The following is a 27,970-nucleotide window of genomic DNA, read 5'->3' on the forward strand; positions in this document are numbered from 1 at the left end:
TTTATCAGAAATATTTATGCATCAAAGCCTTTACTGAAGATATTACTAATAGTATTAATAATGGATGACTTTGGACAAGCTGTATACTCAAAGTATAATTTCTTTAGCACATTTGTACAAGCACTTGGAATCTGTCCAAGCCATACGTCAGGCATTTTGTTTTACTTCAACGGGCATAAAAATTTCCTTGCTTTTAACAGGGCGTTTCATAATTTCTAACTACAAAAATGATTTAAAATGCGACACCTATCATTCAACTAGAGCTTAAAATATCACAAGGATCCTCAAGAGCACAGCAAAGAGTGTATTAAAAGACACTTGTATTTATCAACGCTTTCTTTTCTTATGGAACCACTTCAGAGGGGTGTTCCAGGAATCGGCACTTTAAAGAAAAAAATACACACCAGTATTCCATTTCTCCCTAAACATTGTAAGCTTCGAAGTCTTTAACTAACGTGATACCGGAGTCAACAAGCATACTTTTAGAATTTGATTAAAAGGGAATATAATATGGAATCGCGTATCTCAAGAATTTAATAACGGTATGATTATATCCGTGTACTGCGGCAGGGCTGTGTAGGGCTGTTTCGCCTGCCTGTTCATGCGAGCTGTCTTGTAGCCTACTGGTCTAGGTGCGTGACTACCAACTGGCAGGTTGTGTGCTTGAATCCAGCTGGTGCTGGACTTTTCATTTTTATTTATTTATTTTTTAATCGCGTAACATAAACATATTACCGTATGCAAACTGTACTGTATACAGTATGTATATGTATATTTAATGTCTTAACTGTGCCCGTTTAAGTATTGAATATTCATATCTAATTTTACCACTGAAGGGAAATCTTAGTAGCTGAGCATAAAAAAATAGGAGCATACTGTAACGCGTGTGAAGGCTATAAACGATATTAATTTTGGAACATAAACATACAGTATATGGCTGGTCTCGGTACTTACCGAGAAAACATACACGAAACATGGTTTCATTATGAGCAGAATCGGTCTTGAGATATTTTTAACTTGATTTACAGTATTTGAGAGGTATGTCTTAACACCGATACTACAGTGCTTAAGTACTGCTCATGTATATGTTTCTAGGTTTATATTATGCATTTCATATGGTCAAATTACTTTTGAGCAACTAATAAGAACCGCGCAACGGTATGCGTTTTAGTTTCGTTTTGTGCTGGGACCCGTGGATTGATTAGAGATATCAAGTACATACAAGTCATTTTTTAAATGTTGTAGTTCGTCTTGAAAAAATGTTACGAGTACATCATCTATCAACAATTACACAGGTTCTGTTTCCATATAGCGGATTTTGGTTACGTAATATTATTTTCTAGATTTCACGTTGTGAATATGATGGGATGTTTCTAAAAATCCATCCTCTGTAAAACGTCTTCTCTAGTTGTCCTGCATATGTATTCGCTAATGAAGCTGTGTTCTGAGCCTGGATCTCTACATTTCTGTATGAACCAGCTTAGAGGGCTAAAGACAGCTTGTGTTTAAATTGAGTGTAAGGCAATTTATGCTTCTAAAGTCATGGTCAGCATTTATTTTTGTACTGTGCTGTAAACTTGTTCTGTGCTAAGTCACATTATTTTATAGCGTTTTTATAGCGTTATCAAATACGGTGTTACTGTAGTTTACTGAGTCCCATGTCAGATGGTCTGTGATTGAAACCTGTAAAACCGGTTTAATTCGTCACAGCCAGCACTCTACAGGTGTGAGGGTCTTCTGCTCAGAATGAAACGCTAAAATGTTTGTGTATATTCTAATGGTAGTGGGGGCAGGGTGTGTGGGAACAGGTTTGGTTGAAATTGCATTGGAGATCTATGTTCTTCACACCTGAAACATTTTCTCTGAAAGCATTTTCTTCGCAGTTTAACCGATCTTGTTACAGTATGTTACAGTTTACTATTATTAACCATATTAATTTTAAGTGCTTAATGTAAAATCTTGTAAAAATATATTTTCATTGTTCAAATATACATTAAGTCTGACTATCATATAATAAGTTAAATACAAAACTAAAGAAAAAATAGGGTTAAATATAATTCAAAATATTTTGCTAACAATGTTAACTGTTTACGAATAATAAAATGTATTAACTAAGGAGTAGGATGGCACAGTTGTTAGTATGTTTTTTGTTTTGTTTCTTTTTCATAAATACAACAGTAGTACCTGATGTCTCAGTGGCTTTCAAAATTAAATTATGCATGCAAACCTGTGAACTAGAAAGTTAACTAAGATATCCATCCATTATATTCCATTAAATATCCATGAAATATATGGCGCTGAAATATGTGTGACGCAGTGGTGGCCTGATACGGTGAGGTGCCCTGGCAGCTGTATGATGCAGTGGTGGCCTGGCACGGTGAGGTGCGCTTGCAGCTATGTGACGCAGTGGTGGCCTGGCACGGTGAGGTGCGCTGACAGCTGTGTGATGCAGTGGTGGTCGGGTATGTAGAGGTGCACTGGCAGCTGTGTGTTGTGACGCAGTGGTGGCCGGGCACGGTGAGTTGCGCTGGCAGCTGTGTGGTTTGACGCAGCTGGTGGCATGGCACGGTGAGGTGCGCTGGCAGCTGTGTGATGCAGTGGTGGTCGGGTATGTAGAGGTGCACTGGCAGCTGTGTGTTGTGACGCAGTGGTGGCCTGGCACGGTGAGGTGCGCTGACAGCTGTGTGGTGTGACGCAGTGGTGGCCTGGCACGGTGAAGTGCGCTGGCAGCTGTGTGGTGTGATGCAGTTGTGGCCCGTTACGGTGAGGTGCACTGGCAGCTGTGTGGTGTGACGCTGTGGTGGCCTGGCATGGTGAGGTGCGCTGGCAGCTGTGTGATGCAGTGGTGGCCGGGCACGGTGAGTTGCGCTGGCAGCTGTGTGGTTTGACGCAGCTGGTGGCATGGCACGGTGAGGTGCGCTGGCAGCTGTGTGGTTTGACGCAGCTGGTGGCATGGCACGGTGAGGTGCGCTGGCAGCTGTGTGATGCAGTGGTGGTCGGGTATGTAGAGGTGCACTGGCAGCTGTGTGGTGTGACACTGTGGTGGCCTGGCACGGTGAGGTGCGCTGGCAGCTGTGTGATGCAGTGGTGGTCGGGTATGTAGAGGTGCACTGGCAGCTGTGTGTTGTGACGCAGTGGTGGCCTGGCACGGTGAGGTGCGCTGACAGCTGTGTGGTGTGACGCAGTGGTGGCCTGGCACGGTGAAGTGCGCTGGCAGCTGTGTGACGCAGCTGGTGGCATGGCACAGTGAGGTGCGCTGGCAGCTGTGTGATGCAGTGGTGGTCGGGCATGTAGAGGTGCACTGGCAGCTGTGTGTTGTGACGCAGTGGTGGCCTGGCACGGTGAGGTGCGCTGGCAGCTGTGTGATGCAGTGGTGGCCGGGCACGGTGAGTTGCGCTGGCAGCTGTGTGGTTTGACGCAGCTGGTGGCCTGGCACGGTGAGATGCGCTGGCAGCTGGGTGATGCAGTGGTGGCCTGGCACGGTGAGGTGCGCTGGCAGCTGTGTGGTTTGACGCAGCTGGTGGCCTGGCACGGTGAGGTGCGCTGGCAGCTGTGTGATGCAGTGGTGGCCGGGCACGGTGAGTTGCGCTGGCAGCTGTGTGGTTTGACGCAGCTGGTGGCCTGGCACGGTGAGATGCGCTGGCAGCTGGGTGATGCAGTGGTGGCCTGGCACGGTGAGGTGCGCTGGCAGCTGTGTGGTGTGACGCAGTGGTGGAAATGTTCACCATGTTTCACCATGCTGAAAATGTTTGTACCAGACTTTTTTGAGGCCTGTTTAATTGTGTCTGAAGTCTGATGTTGTAAATTTTATTGTTAAAAAGATCCATGAAAATGTCACTACTAAAGTTAGCTGGTACTGTTGTATTGTAAGTGGCAAGTAGAGCTCATATTTTAGATTTTGTGTAGTTGCTAGCATTGAACTGTGTGTTGGATGCACATGAATATATTCATTATATGCCAGCGCACCTCACCGTGCCAGGCCACCACTGCATCACATAGCTGCCAGCGCACCTCACCGTGCCAGGCCACCACTGCGTCACAACACACAGCTGCCAGTGCACCTCTACATACCCGACCACCACTGCATCACACAGCTGCCAGCGCACCTCACTGTGCCAGGCCACCACTGCGTCACATAGCTGCAAGCGCACCTCACCGTGCCAGGCCACCACTGCATCATACAGCTGCCAGGGCACCTCACCGTGTCAGGCCACCACTGCGTAACACCACATAGCTGCCAGCGCACCTCACCATGCCAGGCCATCACTGAGTCAGAGATTAAATAAAACCTCACTCGCACCAAACAAATTTATATTTCTAAATATCACAACATGATCGAATTTAAGTCATTTTAATAACAATGAATAGTCACCTAGGCGTTACAATATAAACATTTATATTGATTTAAATAACGTTTTGATTTAAATCGCAAATGCGGGTTTAAATATATGTGTTTTTTGATTCACAATCAGACAAATGCAACATAAATTGATATCTTTGTCTTCTAAGTATCTTAAGAAACTTTCAGCATAGCTTTCTCCCCGTTTAGATTTATTTTGGGATCAAACGTGGAAAGATTAGATTGTAATCGTTTTTATTTTTTAAATACATTTTAGAAAAGTGTAATCTATACTAAAAAGCTGTACACCACCTGCTATAAAGATACATATTGTAATACTTTCGGGTTCGGAAAGGACAGACACAAGAACTCAGACTTGCGGAGTTAAAGCAAGTAAAAGCCTTGATTTTATATATCACCTTTAAAAGTGGCATCTCAAAGCAAAGTAAATACCCAACACTGATTGTACCCATCTGTCATGCTAATAAAGCAGCTTGAATTGAATTGAGGGGGGGGGGGGGGGTATATTTGCTTTGTGTATAAAGTACATTGTGAATGTTTTCACAGCCTTCACTTTGTCGTTTTTATGCCATTTTTTGACCACGCACGAATATTCCTATGTCCGTATCTTCGCAAGGGAATCAGTGTGAATTTTAATACTAATTAAATGACCGCGGGCACTTTCCACCCCCTCTACATTCTCAGAGTAGAACAGACTAATCTTCTAATGAAAGACGGTCCACCCCCCACGGACAGGAAAAGTGCCCACAGGCACTTAAACTTAATATGGTCAGTAACAGTAAACAGTAACATGGTCAGAAGGAGCACGTACAAACGTTTCCGAAATAACCACATGTAAGACTCTGATGCTTAAAATGTTTAGGGAGAAAGTGGAATACTGGTGTGTATTTTTTCTTTAAACTACCAATACCAGCCATATACAGTCTGTAACGTAGGGATTTCTATATGTCTTTATTTAGTGGTTACATTAGTGACAAAGGCTAAACTTTTAGCTTCAGTAACGTGTACATATCTCCCCTTTTTATAAAACGACTTGGTTGAAAACTGTTCCAGAGCCACTGTTGTTTCATCAGTGAAAAGTACATAATGAAATGCCTCTCCCTGTTCAATCCACTGGAAAAAAGAAAAGGAGCATAAAGCTTCTGATGGTCATAAACGATATTCATTAAGGAGCAGCATCAGAGGTATGTTTTTAACTGCACTGCATTGGAGAGAATACCATAGTGTGTTTTTTTTTTACTCCCTGGCGGAAACTGGCTTCCAGAAGAATCAGTATGGCTCAGAGATTAAATAAAACTTCACAGACATTAATGAAGAGCATAACGCGTGTACTGTATACACTGCAAGTACAACCCCCCTCTCTGCAGGAGTGCTGGCTGTGACGAATTGAACCGGTTTCACGGGTAGGAGGCGAGATTTCCAGCGAAAGACACCTCCCCCCCCTCAAAAACCCAGTAAGTACAGTACTTACTAGTTAAAGGCTAGGCTCCCGACTACGGCGAAAGGAACCCTTCTTTCATTAGAAGACAATGAACATATTTTAGTCCTGAATGAATTAATAGCAAACATGGTTTACATAAAAGACATTTTTCCAAGAAAGTTTAGCCTTTGTCACTAATGAAACCACTAAATAAAGACATAAATATAAAAATCTTAAGATTTTTAAAATACATGACTTTGCTAAAATGTATTTGAAAATAAAAACAATTACAACCGCCAGGGGAGAGAGAGAACAGGGGAGGGATGTTGGTTTTGCATAAGGGGCGGGGCTATGGAAATTAGGTTTGTTTGGGAATGTGTAGTTACATGTTCTGGCTGTTTGTGAATTATCGTTGTGGAGTATGGAGTGTTGAGGTATTGATTTTGTGTAATGCTTTATGTTGAAAATTGAGGTGGATTTTGTTTATGATAAACATGATAAATTGGGATGGGAGGAAGGTTTGGTTTTGCATAAGGGGCAGGATTATGATAATTGGAGGACTTTGCGAGAGTAAAATGGTTTGATATATTTGATTTTGTATTGTGGTTGTTATCTATGTTTTTGGTTGGTATTATGTTTATATGGTTGTTTTTGTTGGTTGGTTGTTCTTATGGTTATTAATAATACGATCTATAGTTGAAATCTGAGCCTAAATAAAAAGAAAAAGCAAGTGATTAGGTTTATGAGCAATCTAATTACTTATTCGTTTAAAATGCTATATAAAATAAAGTTTATTATTAATTTGCTGGACAGAGCGGTGAACATTATTATGCATAAGACAAAGATAACGATCCTGATCAGTTTAGAAATCTGTGTACGCTGTAAGGTTTTTACTTCTTAAACTTTTAAAATACACGTTTTGAATAGAAAGAAATCCTCTTCCTGGTACAGTATGTATAGCAAACCAGCACATCTTTTTTCTCCAATCAGAGGGGTGTCAGATGGTGTCAGCCAATCACCATTCTGAAGCCCTACCATAATCTCTGGTATGGGGAGACCCCAGAATTCTGTCCCATAGTTTAGACAGATGATAGATACTTTTATTGATCCCGTGAGGGAAATAAAGTAAATCATTTTCATTTTAGGAAATTATTAAACGCTTGGTTAAAAGCAAAGGAGATTGTCTGTTATAGTGGACATAAAAACAAGAGTTCGCTGGCATTATATCCTGGAAGACACAGACCGGCGCCAGACCGGTAAAATGCCTGATGAACTAGGGATTGGACAGTTTCCAAGTGCTTGTACAATCGATGGAAATGTTCAAATAAATGTGCAAAAGAAATAAACGAAAGAAATAAATAAATGTTCCGTTTTCAGGCGGAAGATGTAAACAGCTTAATGTTCGGGTTAAATAATTTTTTTAAATTCAATTAAACGGGCACAGTTAAGACATTAAATATACATATACATACTGTATACAGTACAGTTTGCATACGGTAATATGTTTATGTTACGCGATTAAAAAATAAATAAATAAAAATGAAAAGTCCAGCACCAGCTGGATTTGAACACACAACCTGCCAGTTGGTAGTCACCCACCTAGACCAGTAGGCTACAAGACAGCTCGCATGAACAGGCAGGCGAAACAGCCCTACACAGCCCTGTCGCAGCACACGGATGTAATCATACCGTTATTAAATTCTTGAGATACGCGATTCCATATTATATTCCCTTTTAATCAAATTCTAAAAGTATGCTTGTTGAGTCTGGTATCACGTTAAAGACTTCGAAGCTTACAATGTTTAGGGAGAAATGGAATACTGGTGTGTATTTTTTTCTTTAAAGTACCAAGACCAGCTATATACTGTATGTTTATGTTCCAAAATTAATATCGTTTATGGCTTTCACACGCGTTACAGTATGCTCCTATTCTTTTTATGCTCAGCTACTAAGATTTCCCTTCAGTGGTAAAATTCAATATCTACAACGCGCACAGTAAAGACGTTTACAGTAAGTCTTTCTACGACAGACCAACAGACCACGAGTGCCCCTGTCGGTCAACCAATCACGTACCGCGGTATTTTGCGTCATCACGCGTCACGATGCACGATGCCGTAGCCAATTACCTCCGGTACGTGTCTGTACCGCGCACTTTGAATGGCTGCATCTGTATAAGTGATGACCTGTATAGTATAAGTTAACGTAAGTGTTGACCTGTATCCTGTTCTTTACAGACATCACACAACCAAACAGTGATGTGGAGTACGCCACCGTCAACAAACCGAGAGCAGCACAAAGTGAGGACTTTTTTAACTGTTAACCACAGTATAAAACCTGCAGAAGTAATGAAAATGACACTAAAAACAACACTGATAGTGAAAAAGAGATTTTGTACAATACACATTCTAGTCAGATTTAAATACCCAGAGATCTGACCGTTGAAGTACTAAAAAATGAAATATTTTTTTTCTGCATACAGGTTTTCTAAAAACTGAAGAAAGGTTAAAAACAAGAGAAGGTTTTTAGTTTTTTCAACACTGTCTGGTAGTTAGTGATTAATTGATCCCATGATTTAATTCAGCTGTGTCTGGAGAGAAGCCAGGGTATCAGCTTTGTTCCCCTCTCTGTGTACAGTAGAGCCTCCTGTCCTGACTGGAGGAGCTCACCCAGCTGTGTCTGGAGAGAAGCCAGGGTATCAGCTTCAACAACATAGCTGGGCAGCTTGTTCTATACACACCCCACCCTTTGTGTAAAGAAGTCTCCCATTCTTGGAGAAGAATTCCAAAAGGTGGACAAATGCTCTGGAGCATTTTTCACAGTGTGAGACTTCTCTGTGTGTCTCCCTGAACACAGAGTCTGACTGAAGGGGCACTGACCTGCAGGAATGGGAGGAGACCAACCTGGAACAATTCTTCCACGCCAGCGAAATTCTGGACCTCGTGTGCTTGGAAGTAATTAATCTGCCATAGCAACGTCAAATAACTCAGTCAGCGAGTTCAACCGACACCGTCTTTCTTTCCATCTCTGTGTGTCCAATCTCTTTACAACCCATATCCTATCAATCCCACTGTATTTCATTTACTCTTTCTCACTCTGTCTCCTGTCCGGTTGTGTCTACTTAAAACTGAGGGATTCTCTGTGATCTCCTCTCTCTCGCTGTGTCTCCTGTCCTGTGTGTTTGTATGTTTGTTACTGAGGTATTTCCTGTGATCTCCTATCTCTTATTGTGTCTCCTGTTTTTCAGTGTTTTAATCCTTTTAAATAATTTAGTTCATTCCTCTCTCATTCACTGTGACTCCTATCCATTCTGTGTTCAGTTCCTATGACTTGCCTCTTGCATCAGCGTTAGCAATATAATGCATATATTTAATTTATAATTATTTATTTGTAACCTTGATAGTTTGATCTTAGCTACAGTTAGCATAGATGACAAAATATATTTTAATTAAAAGGATGATGAGCTCAACATCTGTGCATTTACAGTATAATTAACTGAAACATACAGAACATCCTGCTTTAGCTAGTCTCTCGCTGGCGGGATCGCTTATTGGAGAGACCACATCTCAAGGAGATTCTGCAGACTGGACACTGTAGGACTGGCACTGTGGGAGGGTGGTACTGTATTTCTGCCTGAACGCCGGAAATCACTCAGGATTTCCAGAGAGACTCCTGTAGCCTTAAAGCATCACAATCACAGGCCTCAGCATTGCAACTGTATAATATCAAACACCCAAACACCCTGAGGCGAGGCCGACCGGTCTGAAGTATTACTTGTAAACACAAGGCACAAGGGAACCTGACTTTATCAGGAGGCCACTTAGTGCAGAGGTGGGGCGAACAGTCAGTTTTCTGGGGAGAAAAAAAACAAGACCAAGAATTAAGCGTACTGAAAGGATCATGGTGTGAAAATCTGGCCGAACCAACTTGGCTGAGGAGGAGGAGTGACCAGGGGACAGCTGCACAGGTGGAGACGGGGTGGAGGAGGGATGCGAGGGAGAGAGGGGGATCACGTGCAGTATTCACAGTGTTTCAGGAGAGGAGTCAGGAGTGAATGCTAAAATACTGACAGCCTGTCTGATTGAACTTGGCTGTTGCCATCCCTCCCGAACTTTCATCACAAACTCCTGTCTTCCTGTGGTGTCTCTCAGGAAGCTACCATGTTTCATTGGCTTATAAGGCCCCTCTGTAGTTGAGATCTCTGTTATACCCATCAAGAAACATGCAATCAACATGTTATTAATGGAGCAATAGTTACAACGTTATTTCACACCTCTAACCCTGCACTAGGGGGCGAGCCTCAGGCTCGGGCCAGGACGAGAGGTGGGTTATGTTACAGTCATGCTTTCTACCCCTTATACTGAGCTCAGAAATAGAACAAGCAGACATCTCATGAGCAAATCGCTCCACATACTGTATAAGTAAGGCTACTTGTCTAGACAAAGCTCAACAAAAATAACAGATTCACATCCGAAATATCATAAAAATGCAAAAACCACATGCTTGTAATGCAAACGTACTTGAATAAGGAAAAACTGTTTTAAGATAAGATCAACTTTATTTGATGTCCTATCCCCCTAGGGAAAACTTTCTATGGACAGACATTGCTTCGGGTCATCTGAATACATCACAAAATATTACACATCACCTAAATTACACATTACGTAGTTTGTTACAAAGTAAGCCGTTACTGACACAGATTTATTTACCCTGTTTAAATAGATAAGGGAACATGAATATTAGCATCAATTTGATCTACATCTGGGAACCCTAAAATGTTTTCCAGAGAGGAGAAGTTGATTTTCAGAATTGAGAATATGAAAGTTATCTGATATCATTTTTTTTCTGCTGTCCAATCGAGGATTGTTCAAAAAGTATCTGCAAGGATACAGTACAGTAGGCTATCATAATACTCATTACATTTTTTCTAAGTATATATGCAGGATTTGAAATGTATATGCACTAAACCTCACGTTCCAACTACAAGAATACTGTGTTTATTTCTTTAAGATAAACTGTAATACTTATTACTGTCATTCCCCACGACATTCTTAAGGCAACTGTTCATACTTTGGGGGGGGGGGGTCTCTATGTTTCTACTATTTTGGAATTTTGTTCAAGATTAAATTCGGTATGGATTAATGAGTTACAGGCAAGTCAGCCATTTACAGAGTCATTCCCACAAAGGGCATTCAAACAAAGCAACAGCAATACAATAAACCTGACAGGAGCTACTTTAACACTCCACACTCTATCACACTTCAATTCTCTCAACAGACAGTTCGGGCAGAGCAGGAATTTCAGTTTTTCAGCCAAGAGACAGATAAAGTGGACGACCGCAGCTACTGTCTGCGATGCAGTGTGGGGTGAATGATACAGGGAGTAAAAACCTTTCAGATGAGCTGTGATCACAGGTTTGGAATACAAAGGAAACAAAACTGGAAATTAGACAATCTAACCACCCAGCAAACACAGCTGAATGGATAAGAATACCTGTAACTTAATAATCAAATATAAGGTAACGATACGACAAATCACAGGAGAAAATATATCAAATAATGAGAAAACAGGAATATAACAGTAGAGCAGATATATGATATGTAAATAGACAAAAGGAAAGATCAACACATAAGGCCCCAAATCAGAGTTTTTCCAATGAAGATATTCTGGGCTGCCCGGTCACCCCTACAGCAGACGCACTCACACAGCTGTGCACTTTCATAATGTCCTATCACAACTATCAGCTGCTGCCAGTGACTGTGCAGGGTGCCGGGAGCCATACAGGGTATAAAGACCTTTCAGACAAGCTGTGCTCAAAGGATCGGAACGCAGTGTGTTCTGAAAGACACCAGATGGCGGCCAGAGGGGACCAGCTGTGAGCTCTTGGGGAGACTCCATTCACCCCACATCTGTTCTGCAGCGAAAAAAGAGGGTGACGCTCCCTCTGGTAGGGAAACAGGCACTCAGTGCTCATACTGTAACTTGTTCTGTGTGGTGGGAATATGTTCCTATAGTCTATAGGCGATGTAAAGGAAGTTGTAACCCCACTGTCCCCTCTTCCGAACGGAAACAAGGAGAAGAGAACCAGAAAGAGTAACTGAAAGAGTTCCGGCTGAATTTATGTTGGATTGAACTTGTAAAGCAGGAGGTATTTCTGCCAGGGTGGAGCCACTGTTAGGAACAGCTCACTGCCCAGTCTCATCCCATTTATAATAATAATACTTTAACAACTCTAAAAGTGGCTTCTCAAAGTGAGTCTCAGTAAGAAAACAATATAAAAAGATAGGAAAACCAGATGTAGTACAATTAAATTCAAGGGATTAGAAGTGTAATAGAAGATGGAAGGGAGCAGACAGAGGGATCAACCAATGAAAAAGCTTTTCTGAAGACGCAGGCATTGAGTTAATGTGCACGTTCTCAGGCAAGGTGACTCTCTGATGTCCTTCCTGCACTGTTCCCACTGAAACCCCCTGACAGACACAGGCAGGAGAGCGGAAAAAGACCCATATGCGTAGCGGCGAGACGGGAAAAAGGCCCGGGCTCCTTAGTGCAAAGAGTTCAGGAATGCCGTATAGATACCTATGCCCTCAGGTAGCGGACGTGGGGCGACCTGGGGCTAGACGGGTCTCAGGACATCCGAACGTCCATGCTAAGCGAGGGCAGAGTGCAAGACCCGGAAATATATAGCCCAAGGGAAAGAGAGGGACTGGAAGGACAGCAGGCAGGGAACTAGGGACAGGACAGTGAAGGAGTGCCCTCTGGCTGCAGAGGGCGTGACACACATCACACAAACAGCTCAGCTGGAGAGACGCCCTGACCAACCGACACACAGCACTGAGGAGGTAAGGCTCAGGGCAGAGTGACTCCTCAGTGTAGAGCCTCCTGCTATTGAGACAGTAGCTACCTGCCACTCTGCAAGAGATATAAACTGGTACAAGAGTCTCTAAAATTAACTACAGATCCTCTTGGTCTGAAATATTAACTGCTGAACAGTCAGGCTCCTGTTTGTGTCTGTAGGCAGAGGAGACAGAAGAGGAGAGAGGAGAGAGAGTCAGAGAGAGAGACAGGTTAGAAATGGGTGTGTGAGAGAGAAAGACAGGTTAGAGATGGGGTGAGAGAGGAGAGAGAGAGACAGGTTAGAGATGGCAGTGAGAGAGGAGAGGAGAAGATAGAAATATTGGTGTACCTAAAGAGATGGGGCATCTGTTCTTCAGGAGTGTTTTAGCCTCTGTGGTCTCTGACTGAAATACTGTCTCTTAATTACTTGAAGAAATTATTTATTTTAACTAAGAGAGATATCAGTATTGTTATTTATTTACTCCCTATGTTGGTTGTTTGTTCACCTATTGTTTTTTTAACAAATGTATTTCCTTCATGAGTTTAGTTATAGAGAACGGACAATCTGTGTTTGTAGGGAAATCAGAGGGAGAGAAAATAGAAAGGCAGGAGACAGACAGAGAGGAGATAGTAAGTTACCAGGAAATTCAGACATCATCAACTACTGTACATTCCAAAACACTGCGTATCAAACCACCAAATCAGGCATCAACAGGGCTATAACAGATTTAAATCACATATTTCAGAAACCAGCCTCAAAATTTAAAATTCAAAAGAATGAATACAAAACGAACTCAAGAAACAAGAGCACAAGAAGAACGGTTTGATACAGAGTGCAGAAACGCTAGAAAACCACTGCGAGAACAATCAAACCAAAAACACAGACAACCACACAACACAGATATGCACCTCACCTACTTACTGTGAGATGATAAAACACCGCAAACACAACCTGAAGAGGAGAAGAAGCACACACATAACCGGACAGCTCTCGGAAAACCGAGGAATCGATAGATCAAAAAGTTTCTATTAAAAATGGAAGAATTTAAATAAACCAAAACCAGAAGAATTGGCAAGCCAAAATGGATCAATCTGGAAAAACTATTTTAAACATCTCTACTATTAGAAAGAAAACACAGACACATAAGACCAAAACAACATACATGAAAAACAGAGAACTTTCAGATCAGCTATACAAGACCTAGACTCTCTGACCCAGAACAGGGTCAGCAGCAGACCCTGGCACTGCTGGGGCAGTACTGTCAGACCTGGGCACTGCCAGCCCATCTGGACCCAGAACAGCAGAGCCTGGCACTGCTGGGGCAGTACTGTTAGACCTGGGCACTGCCAGCCCATCTGGAACCAGAACAGCAGAGCCTGGCACTGCTGGGGCAGTACTGTCAGACCTGGGCACTGCCAGCCCATCTGAACCCAGAACAGCAGAGCCTGACACTGCTGGGGCGCTGGACACTGCCAGCCCAATTGGACAAGACCAGAGTCAAGAACATTTCCTTAATGCTATCAGCAGGGAAGACAGGAGAGCAGGATGAGAATGAAGAAATCCACTGTTGGGAATCTCTCCCAGCAGTGCAGAGTCTGGTGTTTTTGAGTGGAAGTGGGGGGTCCTGACAGTTTAAACGGGGATCAGGATCTCGAGAGTATTCCCCAGTCTCCACTGGTGACCGATCCACACCAGCCAGGGGGATCAGTAGCAGCCCAGCAGGGCTGAGTTAATTCAGATCTGACTGAACCCATTAGCGAGACCTGAGCACGCCAGTGACCTGTAGGAACTGTGTCAGACGTGTCTGTGCTGTGTCACGCAGGAGGATTCGAACCCAGAGCCGAGAGAGACGCTGCTCACCTCTGAGCAGATCTGCTAGGATTGAGAGGAAGGGGCTGGTGTTTCTCTTCCTGGCAGATGAGCCTGTGACTCTGCTCCCAGGTCAGGCAGCAGGGCGCTTGTGCAGGACTGGGGGAGTCCAGCAGCCCCTGGGCACGCGTCTCCAGTCAGCCCCTCAGCTCTCATCCGCTGCAGAGAGAGAGAGTCTCTATTATTCTATTACTCACAGCAGCAGTGTGGGCGTCCAGAGAACCAGACAAAAAAAATACGACCACAACACCAACATGCAGGTGGATGCTGCACATTGGTGATGGTGGAGGGGAGTCTCCATTACCTGTATAGCGCTTTGAGTGGAGTGTCCAGAAAAGCGCTATATAAGTGTAAGCAATTATTATTATTATTAAATTTGCATAGATAATCAAGTGCTAAGGATATGGCTGCAGGTATGAATGAGATCTTAGATCTGTTGGTTTTGAAGTTGTGGTGTCGGTATCTGCATTCTGAGGGGAGTAACAGAAATTCGTTAAACAAGGGGGGCGAAGGATAGGCACAGATGGGTATTGCTTCACACAAAACACGAGACTGAGAGATGGTGATCAGCACCAAGGGCCCCCTGACACAAGGCTGCCCAGTTCTTCCTCACACTTGGATCCAGCAGATCCAAACACAAGGACCCAGACTTAAATACACAGCCGCTGACACAGAGGTAGAGATCACCCACAGGCAACGATACCAGTCACGCAGAAACAGGGTCTGGAAATATTCTCCGGCACAAACATTAGGACCAACTACAGAGCTGCTGCTTCTCATCAAGCAGCGAGGACAGCACTGGGCGTGTCTTCCACAGGGATCTGAGCTAGAAACCCTCCCAGTGACCCACCCCGGCTCAGGATGGCTTGGTTTGTATGAGAGGTCAGGAAGAGACGAACCGCCTGTGTAAAAACACAGCACAGGAGGACCTGGTTCCCCCAGGTCATTATTGTAAGATGGACAGTGTTCAGTCTGTCTCACTCAGCAGACCCAGCTGCATTGTCAGTGTCTACAGGGCTCAGGAACAGTACAGCCATGCTGTCAGAGTCACACACAGACTTGTCCGTTACAGACAGGAGGGTCACCTCTCTTATCGCCGGTGTGACGGGTGGAGTACAGCAGCAATCTGGTGTTACTGTGTCTCACAATGTATTTAAACAAACTGACTCTATAGCTTATAGACCCTTTTAACTGCAATACAGATTAATTTGAGAATCTTACACAACCCATGGTTCTGTGTTACCAGTGCTCTATCCTTCTGGATCCAGCCTCATCAGGAAGTTCTACTTTGTGGACTCACCCCTGAACTGGGCTGACGCTCATAGACACTGCAGAGACAACTACACTGACCTGGCCTCCATCAACAGCACAGCAGAAATGGACACAGTCCGCAATACTACTAACCTGCCCAGTGGCACAGCCGGGATGGGCCTGTACTGAGACTGCAGAGAGAGCTGGCGGTGGACTGGCAGAGAGGTCGTGACCTTCGCTCACTGGAGGAGTCAGCTCCCCTGTGCTGCTCTCAACGCAGCGGAATTCTGGGAGGAGAGAGACTGTAGTGAGGAGAACTACTTCATATGTGAGAGTCAAGGTGAGACAACCCTGTACACAGGACTGAATCTCAGAGTGATATCTGAGTTAAACTGTAGAACACAGGAATAAGCAGGGAACAGGAAGAGCTCAATTGCAGTGCATTTTGGTATTTGTAGTCTCATCACATGTTGCAGTCATTGTATTGCATTGCATCAGGGGAAATGTAGTCCTAAATTACGTGTGCATTTACAAATCAGGTTTAAAATACACAAACTTCAACACATTTTTTCCCTGGGATCATATCACAGGAAAGACCTATAAAGACCCCTTTTCTTAGAATTTTAAACGTATTTTCATTATTACAGTAAGCTGTAACTTAACACTAATATCTCTCAGAATGACAGAGCATTCAGTAATCACAAATATCATACAGTATCCGAGAGCATAAACCACAGAGACCTCTCTAAATCACACTGAGAAGGTTATTGTATTAATGTTATTGCATATTGTGTAATTGTCACATTGACAATGTCCATAACTGTCCATGCAATGAAAATAGTTTTAAATAAAAACAAAATTCAAAAACAAAAACAAAATACTGCTGGCACAATCACAGACCTGGTTACTGTGTTCATTGAAGAGCAAACATATTAGGTTCAATATTTATATTGCTTAAAAAAACATTTATCTAAACAAAAAAAAAATGTATTTATGTCACATCTTGGTTTACCCGATTATCAGATCTAGAGAAATGGAAAAAAATTGAAAAATATTTTTTGCCAATAATAACAAAATAACATGAACATGTCCAGCTCACCTAGGTGAAAGGGGAACTGATGATAACAAAGGGATTGGAATGAGAGCTTTTTAACTATCAGACCCCGAAGAAGGCATCACAGCTAAAATGTTTGAATAAAACTTTACCTATTTAACTATACATAGGAATGAACAAGAAACAGGAAATGGGGGGTGCAAAGTATTGTAGGATTTGTAGTCTCACAGCTGTACACACCATCATTCCTGACTTGTCTTCACAGGTGGGACACAGCAGTACAGAGTAATTGAGAAAAACAAGACTTTCGCTGCAGCCCAGAGACACTGCAGACAGAGCTGCACCGACCTGCTCAGGGTGGACAGTGTGGGAGAGTCTGAGCAGATCAAGACGATGGCGCAGGGACACGCTGTCTGGATTGCTCTGCTCCAGGATGGCTGGGAGTGGTCTGACGGGGGGTGCTCTGGGTTTCACAACTGGAGTCCTGGGGAGCCAGGTGCAGGAGGAGCCCAGTGCACAGAGATGTTTTTAAAAGATGGTGTACATAATAATAAAAAAGAGGTGAATGGAACAATGCAACTGGAAGATATCCCAGCCCCTTCTTCTGCTACACTGCTGAGTCCAACCCTGACAGACTGTCCCAGAGCCCCAAGCAGTAGGTCAGTGGGCTAAGTTTCTCTCAGGAGAATCCAGCTTGAGAGAACAGCAGCAGAGAGCTGTATCTCCCTCATCTGACCTTGTTCTCACAGCAGCAATACAGAACTCAATAAAGAGCAAATAATGAATTTAGAGACAGAATATCAAGTAAACGACAATTTCAGAATGTACAGAAATATTATTTCTACAGTATATGTATTTTGTTTAAAGCTACACACTCCTCTGACCAGTACCACTTCATACGCTATAAACTGTCATGGGTTGAAGCTCAGAAATACTGCCGGTAAAATCACACAGACCTGGTCACTGTGTTCACTGAGGAGCAGCAGAGACAACTTCTCAGCCTCACAAACACTGGTGATGTAGGAGCAGCTTTGATTGGTGTGTATAAGAACAGACAGAGTGTCACAGGGAGTCCCTGCGCTCAAACCCAGGGGCGCGTCTGTGTGCTGATGGACTCTGAGGGAGGATGGGAAGAGAGAGACTGTGAGGAGAGAAAGTACTTCATGTGTCTCAACAAGACAGGTAAGAGGACAGTCCATCACACCAGTATCTCACTGAAATCTCTCTGCTCTAAATCAGAGTCACACTTCACCACTGTCACTCAACAGAGGTAAGAGGACAGTCCATCACTCGAGTATCTCACTGACATTTTGACTCACTGACTCACTGATACATTATCTTGTCTGCTCAGAGCGCAGTAACGTCACCCTGATTGAACTTAACCAGACCTGGACTGAAGCCCAGAATCTGCAGACAGAAGCACACAGAGCTGGTCAGTGTGAGGAGGCAGAGTGAGAATGAGAAGGTTTGGAGGTCAGCGCGGGGTTACAGGATGTGGATCAGCCTGTACAATGAGCCCTGGAAGTGGTCAGACCAGGAGGTGTCCAGCTTCAGGAACTGGGCAGGAGGGCAGCCTGGGTCAGCAGGTGGACAGAGACGAGCACAGGTGGACCTGCAGGGCAGCCTGAGAGGCAGATGGACAGTCTGTTGAGTCCACCCTGGTCTGGCTGGGCCTGCGACAGAACCAAGTCTCAGGGTCCTGGTTCTGGGCAAACGAGGCTCCCCTGATCAATCAGAATTGGGGTGCAGGGGGAGCCCCTGGCCGGCCTGCTTCCAGCCCCTGTGAAGCCTGAACAGAGACAGAGGGGGCTGCTGGACCAACCGCAGCTGTGAGGAGCATCTGAGCTTCCTCTGCTCCAGAGATGATAATAATAAAAATAGCTTACACTTCTATAGCGCTTTTCTGGACACTCCACTCAAAGCACTTTGCAGGACATGGGGACTCCCCTCCACCACCAATGTGCAGCATACACCTGGATGATGCGACGGCAGCCATAGTGCGCCAGAACGCTCACCACACATCAGCTATCAGTAGGGAGGAGAGCAGAGTAATGAAGCCAATTCATAGATGGGGGTTATTAGGGATTTTAAGACTCCTTATCTCATGATTGATAAGGGCCAATGGGAAATTTGGCCTGGACACCGAGTTACACCCCTTCTCTTTTCGAGAAGCACCCTGGATTTTTAATGACCACAAACAGTCAGGACCTCGGTTTTACGTCTCATCCGAAGGACGGCGCCTGTTTACAGTATAGTGTCCCCGTCACTATACTGGGGCATTAGGACCCACATGGACCGCAGGGTGAGCGCCCCCTGCTGGCCCAACTAACACCTCTTCCAGCAGCAACCTTAGCTTTTCCCAGGAGGTCTCTTATCCAGGTACTGACCAGGTTCACACCTGCTTAGCTTCAGTGGGTTGCCAGTTGTGAGTTGCAGAGTGATATGGCTGCTGAAGGATGTATTGAGGGCGGCTCCCTGTTCTGCACTTGTTGGACCAGCAGGTGGAGACAGCAGAACCCAGAGTCTGTCTGCTCTCAGACCAGGCCTCTCGCCTGACATCTGAGCAAGGAGAGATCTGCGCTCGATGTTACACTCCAGAGTGCTGGGTCTGCAACAGAACCTCACCTCATCACACACTCACACACCTCACCTGACCTCATCACACACTCACACCCCTCACCTGACCTCACTGATGCCTGTTGTCCCAGACCCACAGAGGAGGAAGGGGAAGAGGACCATCCTGAGGCTGAAGAGCAGACAGCAGATTTGGAATTACACCAAGGAGACTGGGGTTCCCCCAGGAAGGGAACGTTTCAGACTCCGAGACAGACTGTTCCAGATGTTGAGAGGTGGGTTATAAACTTCCTGTCCTCGATCCTCAGGGATTCAGATCCAGGTCTCATCCAGGGGCTCAGCAGGAGAGACGGAGCAGATCTGCTCTCCGACACGATGTTTCAGAGCTCGAACCCGTGTTGTTTGAATCCAGGGGTGTTAGCGATGTGTCTGAGGTGCACGCCGGTGCTGTGTGAGCTGTCCTACAGTGCAGCAGGCCTGAGTGTTGAGTCACTGAGCACAGCTGTAAGCACACAGCCTAGCGCTCAGCGCTCAGTCCATCTGTGTCTGCAGATGGAGGACCTGCTGGCCCAGCGGGGTCTCCTGGGGAACCACACCCTGCACTGGAGGGAGCAGGCAGACGGACAAGTTTTCTATCCAGCGGAAGAGGGAGGAGGTGAGTCTGAGACCCGCTGCCTGAGACAGGACCCGCTGCCTGAGACAGGACCCGCTGCCTGAGACAGGACCTGCTGCCTCAGACAGGACCCACTGCCTGAGACACGACATGCTGCCTCAGACAGGACCCATTGCCTGAGACAGAACCCCCTGCCTTTGACAGGGCTCGCTGCCTGCAACTGGACACGCCGCTTGAAAGAGGACCCTCTGCCTGCGATGGGACATGCTGCCTGAGACAGGGCCCGCTGCCTGAAACAGAACCCCCTGCCTGTGACATGGTCCGCTGCCTACGACTGGACCTGCTGTCAGGTGTGATTTAGAGAAATAGGTCACAGGCAGCATGGAGATGACTGAACACTGAACCCTAGCACCCTGTGATCAACTGTGTCCGTCCTCTGATGGACTGTTGTCCTGTCCAGGGTGTGTGTTTCTGTGTCTGTGTGTGTCCTGTGAAGGACTGGTGTCCTCTCCAAGGTGTGTGAGTGTGTGTGTCCTGTGATGGACTGCTGTCCTGTCCAGGGTGTGTGCAGAGTGCAGAGGTGAGTTGCATTCAGCTGTTTATAATTCACACTGCTGTGGGGTAGTAGCTGTCGTTTAGCCCAGTGGTCAGTGCTTTACAGGTACAGTAGTGCCTGCCAGAGCACAGGGGGAGAGCAGTTTGTTTGTCAGGTTGGTTGGGATTCTGAATGCTAGATCAATCAGGCTTTACTGCGACTGCAGGTGAGCTATAGTGAGCTATAGTGAGTCCTAGTCAGGAAACCTTCTGTGATGCTGGGGTAGGAAGGGTTGGATCCCATCCAACTTTCTGAAAAGAAGCCACACTGTATTAGACACAGTGGGAGTAACACTATATTAGACATGCTCACCGTGGGAGTGGGATTAGGCAGACCCGCCAAATTAGACACACCCACAAGGGGAAGGGCCCACGTCTGACACACCCAAAATGGGAGCTCTCCCCCCCTAGCATCGGACACACCCACAGAGAGATGGGACACACACAGTGAGTATGACCCTTTACTAGATAAAACCGCAGTGAGCCAGGGTAGTGGGGGTGTGGAACAAGCTGCCCAGGTGTGTTGTTGAAGCCGATACTCTGGCTTCTTTCCAGACACAGCTGGGTGAGATCCTCCAGTCAGGACAGGAGGCTCTTCTGTACACAGAGGGTAGTGGGGGTGGGGAACAAGCTGCCCAGCCATGTTGTTGAAGCAGATTCTTGCCAAAGAAGCCAAGAAAGAAGCTGCTTTGAACGCTTGTTAAGGTAAAAGTTTGCTGCATATCATTTTTTTTCCAATAAAAAGAATTAAAGACAAAACGGGCTTCTTTGTGCTTTGTTTTAGAAAGGCGTTCTTAATTCGGAAGCTTTGAGTGTCGGTTTGCAGGTCTCTCCAGCGGAGAGACCGAGAGCTGCTCTTCCTCGCTCCCAAGCCGAGAAGATTCGGTCCCCTGGGAGATCTGGGCCTCGAAGCCCGCTCTGTATTTAAACTTCGGACATGGTCTCCCTGAGATCTTGGTGGTCTTGATCTCCGTGAAGAGAGGGGGCGTGGTTCTCTTGTCCAGACTTCCCAGTCCTGCTGCTCGGAGCTCGGCGGCTGTAGTGTCTCTCCACGTTTCCTAACAGCCATCCAGCCTGCAGAACCGCACACCCAGGGCACCCAGCTCCTGTCTGAGGGGGACCGGTCCTTCATCCTTCCCCAGGAAAGACAGGTGTGAAGATGACACCCCTAGGATTGCTCCCTGAGTGCAGGCTGGGCTGGAGTCTTGAATTAAAGAGATCCCCTTACTTTATTTAATTGATGTATTCTTTTGATGTTGTATCTCACTTCCGCTTGTCCTATAGGGGCTTATTTTAATGTTTATGTCACAGTAAGGTGAACCCTATGGGCGAGGAATGTTTCTGCCTCGTGTCCGACTACACCAAATAACAATACAAACGGGGTGCTAGGGCCCCTCTACATGACCACAGGTTCTGTTTATCTCCCAGAATCACCAACGCACACACAGACCAGCGACAAGCATTTGTATTGTATAAGTGCCCTTTTATTTTATAACAACATTCACATTCATTATCACTTCATCGAAAAACAGCATTCGCAGCAGCAAAAGGTCCTTCCCAGGGTCATATTGAATACAGAGGGGCAGCAGTCTTCCCTGTAAAATACTGAAGAGGGCCACACAAATGTTTCTGCTTAGTCCCTGTAGTCTCTGATAGCCCACTTGAAGGAGAGGAGTATCGCCCAGTCCTATTTCCCCAGTCTCCGTTCAGGTAGTGATAGAAATCCTCTGCAGGCTGTATTACATTCCCCTCAGTTTGAATCGGCTAGCTGTGCCAGTTTCCTTGTTCATCACCTTCAGGTGTTAAAAGTCTCTGTACAGTACCTCTGTTCCAATGCCAATGTCTCCCGTTGTCGTCAGTTACTGAACCAGTAGTTCCTTGCCTCCAGGTATTAGAAGTCTCTGCACAGTTCCTCCGTGGTCTCGCACTCTGAAAAGCTACTCCCCATCGGAGAATCGAAGCCCGGTCTCCCGCGTGACAGGCGGGGATACTTGCCACTATATTAACGAGGAAGACATCGCTCTCTCCACTGGGGTAAAGTTAGCTTGAAGTTCGAAAACAATTTTGGCACACTTGTAGCGTTTACGTGAAACCTCATAGAGTTTCGAGAATACTTCCTTTGTGTATAAAATACATTGTGAATGCTTTCTCAGCCTTTACTTTTTCGTTTTTATGACATTTTTTTGACCAAGCACGAATATTCTTTTGTCCATATCTTCACAATGGAAGCACAGAACGCCTTCAAACCAAATGCATTTTAAAGACCACGACTTGTTGATATTTCCACAGCCTTTACATCAAACTATCAGTGAGCTAATTATTTTTTTTAAAACCTCCAGTTTGTCATTGATGCTTAATTACGCACTAACTGGGAGTCGGGGGGACCGCTGTGTACAGCCGTTCACAATGCGAGAAATACTGTTCAATACGGCTTTGTGCGAAAAACCCGTATATGACCATAGGAAGCAGAACAGCCCTGTCTCCAATTACCCAGACTGTAAGCACGGGAATAAAGCTTTGTTTGATTTCTGAAACCCTTCCTTTACGCCCTGTTTTAACCCAGGTAAGGGTCAACTATTTTGACAATACTACTGACAGCAGGAAGATTAAAATATTCTTTACTCAGCAACTTATTAAAAACAGCTCCCATGATGTTCAAACCGATTTTTTGCGGTATTTTTTGCTTTGCTTTCTGAATCTCTTTTTCTCGTGCTTTTATTTAATATGGCACAATGCACTGGGATAGGGGTATTCTGTTCACAAACCATTAGCATTTAAACCACAGCACCCACAATGCTGTGGAATGCTGCACAATGTTGTGGAACCTTTCTTTATTTGTTTATGATTTTTTGAAGATACTACAGGCAATACACTGGGATAGGTGGGTCGTCTTCATGGCTCAATAGCATTTCAAATACAACAGCCACAGTCCTGCAACCAGGTGTTTTATACACCAGACAGCTCCCCTAACTTCACACAACCTTGTTTCGAGTTGTGGAACATTTCTTTATTTCTTAATGAATTTTTTTTACTGTAATCAAGTGTTGTGCTAACTAGGCAGGCCTCCTGACCTTTCACAGTCATGCTTTGTTGTGTGCAACTTTAATTATATTTTTAGTATTTTTTGAACATGGCAACTTCCACCGAGATGGGTGGGGGGTGTGGGGGTGCTCTTCAATAGCTTTTTCATCTATACACACAAACGGATGTAACCAAGACACTCAGAACCTGTCACGCAGGGGCTGACTGCTGAGGATAGGGATCCAATGCGGTGCCCTTGGTAAGGTTGGAGCGAGACCCAGGCGTAGTCGGAGTAAACAGGCAGGGGTCAGAGTCCGGGAAGCCGTAGTACAGGCATAGGCACAGAATCGACAGGCGAAGGCGTAGTCGAGGGACTGGCAGGGGTCGAAGTCCGGGAAGTCGTAGAAGTTGCGTCGGTGTAGGTTCAGAAGGCAGAGACGTAAACGAAGAGACAGTCTGGGGTCAGGATCCGAGAAAGCGTAAAACAGGCGAAGGTACAAAATCGAGTGGCTAAAGCGAAGTCGGAAAAGCGGGGTCGAGGTCCAGGGGAGAAGTCGTAGTAAGGCAAAGGCGTAGTTAGTAGGTAAGCTCCGGGAGAGAATCTCAATCGTGAGCAATGACCGGGGGACAGATGAGGGTTTAAGTAGAGGACTGATTGACACTTGCACGTTTGGTACGGGGAGAGCTTGAGGGAATGCGGGAGCGCTTGCCTGCTTGAGGGAGATTCGTGACAGAACCAACAGAATCAACCTGAACTCATAGAAAAACAAGAATGCCCCCGAGACACCTGCACCCCCCTCCTGGACCACTCTGGTATCAACACCCCCAAACCCATCCATACCAGCTAACAAGACTCAGAATCGGTGCAACCCTCCAACCTGTACCAAGAGCAGGATTGGACAAGAACCTGTACCACACTACGTACACAGGTTTGTATTTTTGGCTGAAGATGAAAATGTTTAACATGGATTGTTTTGGTTCTAGCAAACAATAATAATAGTTGTTAAAATCCAAACACACATAATGAGATCACTCTCTGTCAGTATGTGTAACATTCTGGGTCTGGGCTCCTCTGTATTTGGGCTAAAGAGAGTTCAACAACATTTATTAAATGCACTGACATCATAATCTGACAAGATCCATTGTTTAGGGGAGACTTGACCACCCACTGTCCCCCTGGTATCGTGAAGCTCATTGTCCTTTAGCTTTCCAAAACCAGGACTCCGGGGGGATCGGTGTATGCAAAATATGAATTCCTTATGCAAGAAATTGTATATGGTCAATATTGTGATCATATCTTATCAGCAGATGGTAATCTCCAAGGAACAATCTCTGGCCATCACAGAGGACAGTCACCACCCCGGGCATGAGCTCTTCACCCCACTGCCATCAGGCAAGAGATATAAGAGCATACGGACACTTACAACTAGATTCTTCAATAGCTTCTATCCACAAGCAGTGAGACTGGCGAACACATTTAGCCATCCCCCTCGGACCACACCTACACCATCACCATCTACCTCTTTATGATTTCTTATCTATTGCACATCTCCAGTCATTGTTTACACGTCTGTATTGTTTACATTCAAACTGTCTAAATGTTTACTTGCACATTGTCTATTGTTTGTTGGTACATTGTCTTGATGCACTGTTTGCACTTTGTCTTGTTTTTTACACTTGTTTTACAATCGAGAGACTTTCTGTAAGTAAGAATTCCATTGTACCAGTATCGGTTACATATGGCAATAAAGTTCAAGTTCAAGTTCAAGTTCACAAGTAATAGGTTTATTCCATGCTGAAAAATGATCAAATGATTGATGAACCCAAGTGATTTGAAAGAAATGTTCCACAGCTCAAAGCGAGGTTGTATAAGGTTAGGGGAGCTGTCTGGTGTGTAAAACACCTGGTTGCAGCACTGTGGCTGTTGTGCTTGAAGAGCTATTGACTCGTGAATAGCACCCCCCTATCCCCATGTACCGCCTGTCTAATGGTGCCATATGGAAAAACTCATTAAAAAATAAAGAAAGGTGCCACAGCCACAGCAAGGTTGTATGAGGTTAGGGGGCCTGTCTGGTGTGTAAAACACTTGGTTTCAGCAGTGTGGCTGTTGTATTTGAAATGCTATTGAGCCATGAAGTCAACCCACCTATCGCACTGTATTACCTGTACTGTTATCTTCAGAAAATCATAAAAAATAAAGGTTCCACAACCCAAAACAAAGCTGGGAGAAGTCAGAGGACCTGCTTAGTGTGCAAAACACTTACAGTGCCTTGCGAAAGTATTCGGCCCCCTTGAACTTTTCAACCTTTTGCCACATTTCAGGCTTCAAACATAAAGATATAATTTTTTTATTTTATGTGAAGAATCACCAACAAGTGGGACACAATTGTGAAGTGGAATCTATTGGATTTTTGAAACTTTTTTAACTAATAAAAAAATGAAAAGTGGGACGTGCAAAATTATTCGGCCCCTTTACTTTCAGTGCAGCAAACTCACTCCAGAAGTTCAGCGAGGATCTCTGAATGATCCAATGTTGTCCTAAATGACTGATGGTGATAAATAGAATCCACCTGTGTGTAATCAAGTCTCTGTATAAATGCACCTGCTCTGTGATAGTCTCAAGGTTCTGTTGAAAGCGCAGAGAGCATCATGAAGACCAAGGAACACACCAGGCAGGTCCGTAATACTGTTGTGGAGAAGTTTAAAGCCGGATTTGGATACAAAAAGATTTCCCAAGCTTCAAACATCCCAAGGAGCACTGTGCAAGCGATCATCTTGAAATGGAAGGAGTATCAGACCACTGCAAATCTACCAGGACCTGGCCGTCCCTCTAAACTTTCAGCTCAGACAAGGAGAAGACTGATCAGAGATGCAGCACAGAGGCCCATGATCACTCTGGATGAACTGCAGAGAACTACAGCTGAGGTGGGAGAGTCTGTCCATGCGACAACAATCAGTCTTACACTGCACAAATCTGGCCTTTATGGAAGAGTGGCAAGAAGAAAGCCATTTCTCAAAGATATCCATAAAAAGTCTCGTCTAAAGTTTGCCACCAAACATGTGGAAGAAGGTGCTCTGGTCAGATGAAACCAAAATCGAACTTTTTGGCCACAATGCAAAACGATATGTTTGGCGTAAAAGCAACACAGCTCATCACCCTCAACACACCATCCCCACTGTCAAACATGGTGGTGGCAGCATCATGGTTTGGGCCTGCTTTTCTTCAGCAGGGACAGGGAAGATGGTTAAAATTGAGGGGAAGATGGATGCAGCCAAATACAGGACCATTCTGGATGAAAACCTGTTGGAGTCTGCAAAAGACCTGAAACTGGGACGGAGATTTATCTTCCAACAAGACAATGATCCCAAACATACAGCAAAATCTACAAAGGAATGGTTCACAAATAAACGTATCCAGGTGTTTGAATGGCCAAGTCAAAGTCCAGACCTGAATCCAATCGAGAATCTGTGGAAAGAGCTGAAAACTGCTGTTCACAAACGCTCTCCATCCAACCTCACTGAGCTCGAGCTGTTTTGCAAGGAAGAATGGGCAAGAATTTCAGTCTCTCGATGTGCAAAACTGATAGAGACATACCCCAAGCGACTTGCAGCTGTAATCGCAGCAAAAGGTGGATCTACAAAGTATTAACGCAAGGGGGCCGAATAATTTTGCACGCCCCACTTTTCATTTTTTTATTAGTTAAAAAAGTTTCAAAAATCCAATAGATTTCGTTCCACTTCACAATTGTGTCCCACTTGTTGGTGATTCTTCACATAAAATAAAAAATTTATATCTTTATGTTTGAAGCCTGAAATGTGGCAAAAGGTTGAAAAGTTCAAGGGGGCCGAATACTTTCGCAAGGCACTGTACTTGCAGCATTGTGGATGCTTTGGTTTAAATGCTATTGGTTTGTGAACAGAATACCCCTATCCCAGTGCATTGTGCCACATTAAATAAAAGCATGAGAAAAAGAGATTCAGAACACAAAGCTGTGTCAGTGTTCTGTGTAAAAAGTCGGTATGAACATCATGGGAGCTGTTTTTAATAAGCCGCGGAGTAAAGAATATTTTAATCTTCCTGCTGTCAGTAGTATTGTGAATATAGTTGACCCTTACCTGAATGAAAACAGGACGTAAAGGAAGGGTTTCAGAAATCAAACAAAGCTTTATTCCCGTGCTTACAGTCTGGGTAATTGGAGACAGGGCTGTTCTGCTTCCTATGGTCATATACGGGTTTTTCGCATGAAGCCGTATTGAACAGTATTTCTCGTGTTGTGAACGTGTGCACACAGTGGTCCCCCGGGTTCCAGTTCATGCGTAGTTACGCATCGATGAAAAACCGGAGGTTTAAAAAAAGATAATTAGCTCACTGATAGTTT

At 44.7% G+C, this 27,970-nt stretch overlaps 1 long non-coding RNA gene across 1 annotated transcript; it reads left to right on the top strand.

The window, feature by feature from the left end:
- Window positions 1-19,503: 19,503 nt before the first annotated feature.
- Window positions 19,504-20,313, top strand: LOC148663580 (uncharacterized). Its single transcript, XR_015937137.1, has 3 exons — window positions 19,504-19,638; window positions 19,916-20,018; window positions 20,181-20,313. It is a non-coding gene; the product is annotated as an uncharacterized LOC148663580 (long non-coding RNA).
- Window positions 20,314-27,970: the final 7,657 nt, after the last annotated feature.

Source organism: Lepisosteus platostomus, chromosome 5 (assembly GCF_059453375.1).
Source record: "Lepisosteus platostomus isolate fLepPlt1 chromosome 5, fLepPlt1.hap1, whole genome shotgun sequence".
NCBI lineage: Eukaryota > Metazoa > Chordata > Actinopteri > Semionotiformes > Lepisosteidae > Lepisosteus > Lepisosteus platostomus.